Genomic DNA, 10,615 nt, shown 5'->3' with positions numbered 1-10,615 from the left:
CATAATTTATGTTACGCAAATCACTAAAATGAGAAAACTTTACAAAAACTTAAAAATTCACTTACAAACTACAACCTATGAAAAAATTGACTTGAAATCAAAGTGTCTATTTTCTTTACAATTTATGAAGTATTGTACTTAATTCAAAATCAACTAAAAAATTATAATATTAGAAATCATAAATAAATTCAATAACTTTTCTATTTTGTTCATAGAATTTAACTTTGAAAAGTAAAAAAAAAAAAATGGTGAGAGACTTGAGTGAGAGAAACTAAACCAATCAAATTTTGCAACTAAAACAATTATATACTTCGCATGTCTAATTAATGTTCAAATTTTGACTCTTATGCCGAAGCAAATCGAGTTTCTGTTTCGAAAAAAAAATTCAAGCACGCATCGCGTGCAAATAATTCTAGTTGATTATTATTCCAACTCGGATCATAAATTCACTCCAGCCCACAAAAAAAATACAAACCAAAAAATTTCCAAACGACCTAAAAATACAAAAACAAATACCTAAGTATAGAAAGGAATATCAACTTCCCAGCCGTTCAAGGGTTTTTATTTAGCTTCAACCCTAAATCCCTAATCTACCATTTGCACACTTGGGGGCTGAGACTTGGTGTGCCTCATAGTGCCGGCAAGAAGTGTGCGGCAAGCAGCAACATGCAAGCAACCAACTTTGTTTTGGTTGATGTCATCTCATGAATTACGTCTTTTTTGTTTTTCGTTTCTTCATCCTGAGTGCTTTCTCCTCCCTTTCTTATTTTTGTTTTTCTTTTACCTTTTATTTTATTTCCTCCTTTGATATATAAGTGTTGTAGGTGAATTTCTTTGAGTTAGCCAACTTTGTTTTGGCTAATTTCATCTACTATAGTCATGTATTCCTTTTTTTTGTTGTAGTCCTGTATTCCACAAAACAGTCTCGTCGAAATACATATAAATTTTTCTCGCGCTTTTTTTCGAGCCTAATAGTTCACAAACTTTCTCGAGCCGAGCTGGATTTTTTTGTTTCGAGCTCGAGCCGAGCCCATATTTTTGAGCCTGGTCCTGCCCCTTCTCGAGTCGAGCCTATTCAGGTTCGGCTCGTTAACACCCCTACACATAATCAAGAAGACTAAGTTTTTCCACATCAATACAACTACTTACGTTAAGCAATGCATGTCCCATTATTTAAAAAGGAGAAAGGGAAGAGAAGTTATACACCAGCACTACCTACCTCTCAATGCCAATAGAAACAAGAATATGACATATATGTATTCCTTAGGCAGGTGGTATTACAAGTAAGCAAATTCCATCACATATTACTTAAGATCTCATCCAAATAAGGGCAGAATTCGCATCAATTAGGGATCAATTCCCACACAAAAGATCACATTAGTCACAAAGATATTCCATCCAAGTAGCCTCACTAAGGGCACTTCTAGTTTATGTATTGTTAGGCTTCATAATACAATTAATTAGATAGTATTGAATCAACTTTTTTGAGGGGTCATTTGTATTAACCTTATTCTTCTCAAAGTTGTTGCTTTGGTTTATTTTAGACATCAAATCAGAGACACATCAAATGACAATATAAGATTAGGACCTGATATGATTCAAGTTAAATTCAAGGTCATCCACCTTTGCTTTTCAATCTCCAAAAAATAACCCCTAAAACAGAAGATAAAAAAAGACCCCACGATTTAAAATATCAATCACTCAAACAGATTAATCAAATACAACAAAATTTGCATAAAAAGGGATAAAAATTTATACCTTGACAACAAGCATTTAACCACCAAACATAAGAACACTCATCTGTAGAAGAAGCCTGAAAGAATCTTTAACATTATTAGACTAAACTCCTTAAAACTCTCAGCACAATCTCCACCTTGAAGTAAAAAAACTTTTCCCATCGCAGCTTGACCAATTCTTTCTTCAAGGCTTCTAGCTTCACCTGCACATACAATGGGTGGGAAAAATTCAAGTGTTTTAAGAACCAAATCCAACTCATTCGGGTCTGGGTATTCGGGTTGTTGAAGTGCTTTCTTTGATTTCCAACCTTCTAAGGACCGTTTTGGGTATGGGTTGCGGGTGTTGGTGCTATTTGTGGGAGATTTTGAAGATGATAAGGCTTTGATTGGAACGAGAGAGAAATTCAGTTAGAGGGGTTTTCGGGAATTGAATTCAGGAGTGTTGTTGAAGATCAACTTTGATGTACTCAGCCGTTTTAGATGAGTTTGAAGGCATGTGGATCTCAAATTTCAACCTCAGAACCAACCAAAGTACACCTTTAGATCCTGAACAAATGGGTTGAAGATCTTCATTATAGTCTAATTTATTGATAGAAACTCAAAAGGTAAGGAACAAAAAAAAAATAGAGCAATAAATAATAGTTAATTGAATAAGATAGTTTACCATCAAACAATTCTAATAAGAGGGAAAAAATGATGGCAACATAACTCAGAAGCCAAATGCAGGTAAGCACCAAATGCAATTCACCTTGCATGTTGCAGCTTCAACATTTCAATGCGAACACATGTATAAACACTCAACAAGAAACCACTACAGAGCCAGCTGGTTTCTACTAATATCCTCAAAAGAAAAAAAAAATGGTAGCTCACAAATCATTCAATTTCAAGCACGCAATATAGACTTCTTATGAAGCACCTCCAGTAACTCCCTTCGCCATATATATAACAATATCAAAATGTCCAATCATAACAATTAAATTTGATAACATCCACATAATTCTCCGAAAATTGAATTTCCTTTTTAAAAAGAAATTTGCTTGCAAATCAAGTCGACGATGATCGAAAAAATCAATTTAATACATATAAGATTGAATAATAGAACATCACAAACAAAAAAAAAACGAAGCAAAAAGTATAAAATCCAGATCTACCACTAGAAAAAGAGAGAAAGATATTGAACCTGCAAAGCCTTAACGAACATGGAAGCTTCATCGAAGGTCATAGGATTAGGTAGAGCTTTGATTTGGCGTAGAAGGAGAACCTAACCGAGAAATCACAAAAAATTGTATCAAAAACTAAAATCTATCAAAACCATGGTCACCCCTTCAATTCAAATTAGATCAAAGATTTTTAAAAGAAAAAAATTACAAAAATCGGAAAGAAAAATTAAGAACCCTAACTCAAAATATGACAATCACAAGAACTGAATTAGCATCGATAAAAAATCCAAAGCAAAACACAATACTACAAGTCATATTGAAGAGGAGAGCGAGATTCACCTTTAATGGCGCTCCATAACTCCATAGCAATAAAAAAAAAACTGAAAAAGAGGAGAGAGACAACTAATGAGGCAAGGAATAGAGAGAGGAGAGAGGATTGAGGAGACCGAATAGAGACGTGAAAAAGAGGAGAGAAATAAAAGAACGTGTGGCTCAGATGGAAGAACAGGTAAGGGTGGAGATTTGCCAATGCTTATCTATAGTGTATTTCAAGGAATCATCACCCATTTCACTATTGAATTCAACAATTCTAAAAGGTTTTATGGATTTTTTTTTTAAAAGAACAAAAGGAGTTGGCACATCCTCCCATTCCCCCTCAGCTATCCTCCTCCACCTTTTTGTACTCCATGTAAGCATTTTTTTCTGAAATACAAGCTCAATGCTACTCTCCAAAATGATGGTCCACGAATACATCAAAATGACAAAGTTTCAGACCTCTAGTACTTATATAGCCATCGAAACAAAGGCTGAAAGCAGTAGATGATAGTCTTCACTACCATTCAAGCAGCCACATCGCCCACAACTGGAATAGTAGCAGAATAAGGCTAAGCAAGCAAATTCTGAGCACATCAATATAGCATCAAGTATGCAAGGCCACAAAGATGTTACCTAGCTCTCTTTAATTTTCCCTTTCATCGAGTTCGCGAGAGTGTCACCTAGGTCATTCCCCAACAGCCACCACCACAAATCTTATATCCATTGGGCTAAATTGAATTATGATTCATCTACATTCCACATCGCTGTAGTACACAACCTGGTTCTATCACATTACTAAACGAAACCCTTGGATGAACACCAATTTAAGATGAGTAGTAAATTCTAGATGAAATGAGAGCTGGTTTTTGCTAAAAACAACCTGGTTTTAATTCTCTCATACATAGTGTTCACTCTTCAGCTTTGTTCCCTCTTCATCAAAGCTTACCATAAGTGACTCAAAGATAGTGTTTTCTCTCTCTCTCATTTCATGTCATCCTTAAAACACTCAAGAGTTGATATGGATTTTTATTAGTACCAGTAGGAGTCTTAAAATCCAACTCCAAGCAGTGGCAGTTGGGTTCGCATTAGTTCAATCTTTTGAACCACGAAGCAACCAGGTCATTGGGTCATCGGAAGATGCCAACTTTTTGCCATTTACAACTTTGGTGACTCTAATTATGATGGTGGTTGAGTCTCGGCTGCATTTGCACGTGTTAAAAACACGAAGACAAAGAAATCATACAAACCACAACAAATAGTCAACACAAGGTAATAATCCGAAGCAAGAGTAAATGAAGAAATCAAAAGAGAGAAGATAGAAAGAAATTCATATCTGCTGAAGGAAAAAAAGAGAAGAATAAGCTTGCCTGAAGTGGAAGTTATAATAAAAAAACATCATAATGAGCTAGCCTGAACACGGAAACAAGCTCCAAGCCTTGCTTGGCAGGAGCAATATTATCTTCTCACTGCAAGAATTTTGAATGAACAAAATGAGCATCAAAGAAAAAACAAACTCTTGTAAACTGCAATGCCATATACATAGAGGTCGAAAAGTGAACAAATTATTGTCTCATAGAATCAAATTATTCCAAGGACACTAAATTTGACCACCATATATAACTACAGAAAATGTAATATTAATAATACTCATGCATAGCTTAGTAAGGAGGTGTTTTAGCTTAACCATAGGTTTCGAGTTGGAACCTTGAGTTGGCGTTCTAGGCTCGAATTCGGATAGTCAGATTCTAATAGACTTTAGACTAATGCGTATTTATTTTAAAAAAAGACATGTATACAAATTTCAGGTTGTTATATGCAGTCAAAAGGTCATGAAACATGTACTTCGAACAAGCCTATTTATTGTTTAAATGAACTCTTTCTGGGGAAAGGCATCAAATAATTCAAACAAACCCATATTTCATAAGCAATAATCTAAAACAAATGCAAAAATAAAAACAAACAAACAGAAACTGGATCCAGAAATTCACACAATTTTAGTCTTAACTCCATGTATAACCAGAATCTTATGAGTTACTATTAAAGACAAAGCTGGATTTAAAAAGTAAATGCTTACACACAAACACAACTAATAAATATAAAACATTTAAAGATTGAAGGTCTACCTGGTAACAAGAGAATTAAGAAGCTGAAAAATAATGGGGCATATTGAAACGATAATACAATGTAAATTCGGTGATTTATTTAAGTTGAATAGCTTTCAAAATGTAACAAATTTACAAATGCGGAAACAAAAGGGGTCAAATTTTTCCACACCCACAAAAATTCACAAGAAGCCATAAAATGACATACTAAAATGGCTAAATTCAACTGAGAAGGAAGAAGAAAGGGAAATCTAAACAATTCAAACCTTAAATCCTAAAATTACGGGCAAAGAACATAATGTAAGAAATAGCAAACCTTGAATAGAGAAACTGGCGAAAGCATTGACTCTCTCCTTTACTTGGCTTGAGATGAGATGTGAAATGAGGAAGAAAGGATTGCAAAGAAGAAATGAAAACCTTTAACTATACCATCTTAATATGGAGGACATTAGCACGATTCAATCAATAACACAACATAATTGCAAGTAATCAAGGCATCTCAATGGGGCAATCATGTCTATAAGATGTTAATTGCAAACAAATGATTCTTAAAAGTCCCTCAAACTTCTTTTAAATGGGTGTTCATTATTAATCAATGGGGCACATAAAATGACTTAATATTTTATGGAAAAAAACCCAGAAAAACGAAAACATAATTACATACATAACATTCAAATAATGAGATACAGCAGCAAACAAATGATTCTAAAACCCTCAAAACATCAATAATTTCCCATTCATTATTAATCAATGGAGCACAGAAAACAATCAGACATAAAATCAAGAATAAATTTTCTCAAAAAAAAGAAGCAGTAAGGTCATCAATCATCAAACAGCTAACAAATGACTCTAAAAAACATTCAAACATCAATAATTTCTTAAAAAAAGAAGCAGTAAGGTCATCAAACAGCTAACAAATGAGTCTAAAAAACATTCAAACATCAATAATTTCCAATTTCTTTAAATGGGTATTCATTATTGTTGGAGTTAAGGCTTGGAAAAGCCTTGGCTCTTTTTGCTGCTTGTCCCACATTGCTTGTGGGAGGGAATTTCTTCATGTTTATATATTTCCTCCCTCCTTCCATCTATTGAGTTGTGACTAGAGATGCTTTTGTGGTTGGATGATATATTTCATGTTTTGACCGTTACATTATTCATGGCAATCCCTAATGAAACCAATCAGCTAACAATATTAACATAAGCTCCTAATAAATTGAAAAGGATAGTACCTTGGGACTTTCAAGGGTAATAGGGCGAAATCTAGTGGCAAAGGTATCAGCCAAAAGAATGGCTTGTAAAGGAACATTGGTAAGCTCCTCAGCATCTTCTGCAGGCCTGCTTGGTTTTCTCTGCACCATCTTCTTCTTCTTCAAGATTGTCCATTATTCGCAGCTCCCTTAACTCACATTCAAAATCTAAACTTAACCCAACAACAAAATCATCACAAGGAAATAAAAAAAAAATCTAAAATTACATATACAATCAAAACTATATAAAGGGTTTAAGGCAAACCCTTAAAAAATCACCAGAAGAAAGATCGAATGAAAACCCTAAATGCATACCATCTTAGACCGAAGGACATTAGTGGGATTCTGAGCTTTGGTGCGACCCTGAACAGCAGCGTTTAGGTTGCGTAAGAAGGCCTCATTTGATCTGTCATGTTCGCCGGAAGATCAGATTGAAAGAAATGCGAGAGAGAAAAGGGAAATGGTGTTGTTGTTGGGTTTTGGAGTTTGAGTTCCATGGGAGATGGAGGTAGATGGAGGTTGACAGGAAAATGAAATGAAAAGAGAGAGAGAAAGGAGATGACTGAAGTAAGGAGGAAATAAATTGCGTGGCTGAGATTTGAGAGAAGTTGGATGGCTGAGATTGCATATTGCTTAGGAATAGTGGATTTCAGGCTTTACAGACTCATAGCACTATTACTTTCAATAGTGAAAATATTGCCACTTTTAAAAGGTTATGGATTATGGATTATGGATTATGGATTATGGATATGGATTATAGATTATGGATATGGATTATGGATTATGGATTGTGGATTGTGGATTGTGGATTGTGGATTGTGGATTGTGGATTGTGGATTATGGATGGATGGATTTTAAATTCAGTGTAATTCAGTTGTAATAAGTTTCGTTCAATTGCAATCAGTTCAGTTCAATCATTTTTAATTTTCTAATAATAAAACAATGATAATAATTGAAATTATCATTATTATTATTATTATTATTATTATTATTATTATTATTATTATTATTATTATTATTATTATTATAAATATTAATATTATGATTACAATTTATTAGGAGTATTCTTAGTAGTATGCAGAACTATTGGGCTCATATCTTTCCCCTGCCCAATAAGCTCATCAAAACAGTTGAAATGATGTGTTGAAGATTCTTGTGGACAGGAAAAATTCTTGAATCTAAGAAAGCTCCAGTTGCTTGGCATAATTTCTTATCCTAAAGTTGCTGGTGGGTGAAACATGGTGAACATGACAAGCTGGAATCAAGCTGCCTTACTCAAGCTCTTATGAGCTATTGAGTTCAAGACTGATAAGCTTTGGGTGAAATGGATTGATGCTTATTACCTAAAGCATAATACAACTAACAACATTTCGTGGATTTTAAGGAAGATTATCAAAACTAGAGAGACATTAGAAGACATAGGTGGATGGGAGCATGTTGTTCATAATGGTCAGTTCAACATCAAGGGTCTGTTCTCCCCAGCTTATTTCCAGTTCAGTTCAGCTCCAATCAGTTCAGTTCACCTCCAATCAGTTCAGTTCAGTTCAGTTCAGCTCCAATCACTTCAATTCAGTTCAGATGAGTTCAGTTCATCTCCATTCTTTTATAACCATTTTGTTAAATATTATTATTATGTTGGTATAATTTATTTTACTAATTACTCTTATTATTATTATTATTTATTTTTATATCATTACTATTAAGTATTATTATTATTATTATTATTATTATTATTATTATTATAAATATTATTATTATTATTATTATTGTTATTATTATTATTATTTCTATATATTATTTTGTTTATTATAGCTTTACTCATTATTATTAGTATTATTACTAGGAGGAACATGGTTCAGGTCAAAGTGCAAATAACCCACGTTTTTTAGCCCATAAACCAATCAAATCGCGTCAAAACGATTTATGATGCAATTTTCGCGGTCCAATCCCATCATTATTTTAAATTTTTAAATATTATTATATTATTAAATCTAATTATTAAAATAGTAATATTAATTTACTTCTTAGATATTATTGTTACTATATACTCATCATCAAGTATTAATATATTAATACAAATAATATAAAATTATTATTATTAATTAATATTATCATTAATTACTATTATTATTATTAATTGATAATTATTAATATTTTTTATATATAACTATCATTAAAAATATCCAAAATACTATTATTTATTATTCATTATTATTACTTATCATTATAATTATTATTTAATATTCATATTATTATTATTATTTAAATATTATTTATATATTTATTACATTCAATTCAATTCAATTCAATTCAATTCAATTCAGTTCAGTTCAGTTCAGTTCAGTTCCAATAAGTTCAGTTCAATTCAGCTCCAATAAGTTCAGTTCAGTTCAGCTGTTTTATGCCGAAGAGAACATGCCCCAAGAAGGCTTACAAGATTATCCAGGGAGACTTTGAGGTTGTTAGTTGGAGGAAGCTCATTTGTAATAATAATGTCAGTCCTAAAAGCAAATTTATTCTATGACTTGCCCACCAAAACAGGCTGGCTACTTGTGATAGAACCAGCAAATGGATGTCTAGTTGTAATGTTATTTGATGTTTGTGTAATGCAGAATTAGAATCTGTTCAACATCTGTTCTTTCAGTGTAGATTTTCAGCTGGTATTTGGACTCATTTAATCCAACAGATCAGAAGTGTTCCTCTGGTGGCAGAGTTTGCTGAAGTTGCTAGAGTAATGCAGGAGAAAGCTCGAAGTAAGAAGAATGAAAATAGAGTGCGTGTGATACTTTTCATTGAGACTATTTACACTCTTTGAAAGTATAGAAATAGGAAGATTTTTGAACAATATAGTACTACTGATTTAGCTCTTATCAGGGACATTCTTTTAACACAGCTTGTAATAATAGCACTTAGAAGCAAAGACAACTTCTCATTTCAGTAGCTTGATAATTTTCCTATGCTCCTAAGGGATGCTGTCTGGTTGTTGTAGTTCAGTCCTTGTGTGGACTGTGGTGATGCTAGTTTAGGTTGTACTCTCACTAAAAAAAAAATTTTGGTTTTCAATAATAATTTTGAATTGCCAAAAAAAAAATTATGATTACAATTATTATTATTGTTATTATTACTCCTATTACTATTGCTTTTAATATTACTAGTCTTATATGCACGCTATGCGTGCGAAATTATAATCAAAATTAAATTAATTGGCATGATTTATAAAAAAAAAATTTACAAAGTTTTCCTAAAGATTATAAATTAATTTTGTTGTATTTAATTACAATTAACTTTTCCCCCTTAATAAGGAATTTATTGGTGGTTATATTTTTTAAATTACATGGTGATTTTTGAAGTTTTTTTTGTTCTTTGTTATATTGAGTGTAAATTAGAAATTTTAATATTTTGGTGTCCTACTCCTCTTCACATATAGAATAGAGATTATTATTATTATTATTATTATTATTATTATTATTATTATTATTATTATTATTATCATTATTATTATTATTATTTTCATATTGCTAATTATTATTTTGCTAATACTTTTTTTCTATATGATTCGGCTAATTATATTGAAATGATAATTTAAGCCTAAAAAGTACACATTGCAATAATATTTATCATTGTTCAAAGTACAAACTTTTTTAACAGATGACAACAATAATACTATTAACAATAACAACAATAATACTTTTCATTGTTGAAATGAAAAAAAAAAATACACATTTTGAGAGTTGGATTACCAGGCAAAATAATAGTACTATCGAACATTAACTAGTTTTCATAATCGGTTAATTATAATTTTATTTAAGAACATATTATTATTAATAAATCGTTATTATGAATTTATTATAATTAAATAATATTATATTATATTATTATCACTACTATTAGTTATAATATAATTCAGTTCAGTTGCAATAAGTTCAGTTAAGTTGCAATCAGTTCATTTCAGTTTAGTTCAGTTCAGTTGTTTTATGCCGAAGAGAATAGGCCCTTATTGTGTACACAAATTTTGTTATGAGTCTAAATATTATTATATATATACGATTATTATT

General features: G+C 31.8%; 1 long non-coding RNA gene across 5 annotated transcripts; it reads right to left on the bottom strand.

The window, feature by feature from the left end:
* Nucleotides 1-384: 384 nt before the first annotated feature.
* LOC125496109 (uncharacterized) lies at nt 385-7,158 on the bottom strand. 5 transcript variants are annotated; one of them, XR_007272808.2, is made up of 7 exons: nt 6,876-7,157; nt 6,543-6,728; nt 5,630-5,676; nt 3,845-4,677; nt 2,917-3,758; nt 1,759-2,282; nt 385-1,098 (listed from the first exon to the last, which is right to left on the bottom strand). It is a non-coding gene; the product is annotated as an uncharacterized LOC125496109 (long non-coding RNA). The 5 variants fall into 5 exon arrangements; XR_007272807.2 differs by having other exon boundaries at nt 2,917-2,997; nt 3,236-4,677; nt 6,876-7,155; XR_007272804.2 differs by having other exon boundaries at nt 2,917-4,677; nt 6,876-7,156.
* Between the last annotated feature and the right edge of the window lie 3,457 nt (nt 7,159-10,615).

This window comes from Beta vulgaris, chromosome 3, assembly GCF_026745355.1.
Source record: "Beta vulgaris subsp. vulgaris cultivar EL10 chromosome 3, EL10.2, whole genome shotgun sequence".
Classification (NCBI taxonomy): domain Eukaryota; kingdom Viridiplantae; phylum Streptophyta; class Magnoliopsida; order Caryophyllales; family Amaranthaceae; genus Beta; species Beta vulgaris.
Note: the sequence above shows the minus strand (reverse complement) of the source record. Positions and strands in the feature narration are given on the sequence as shown.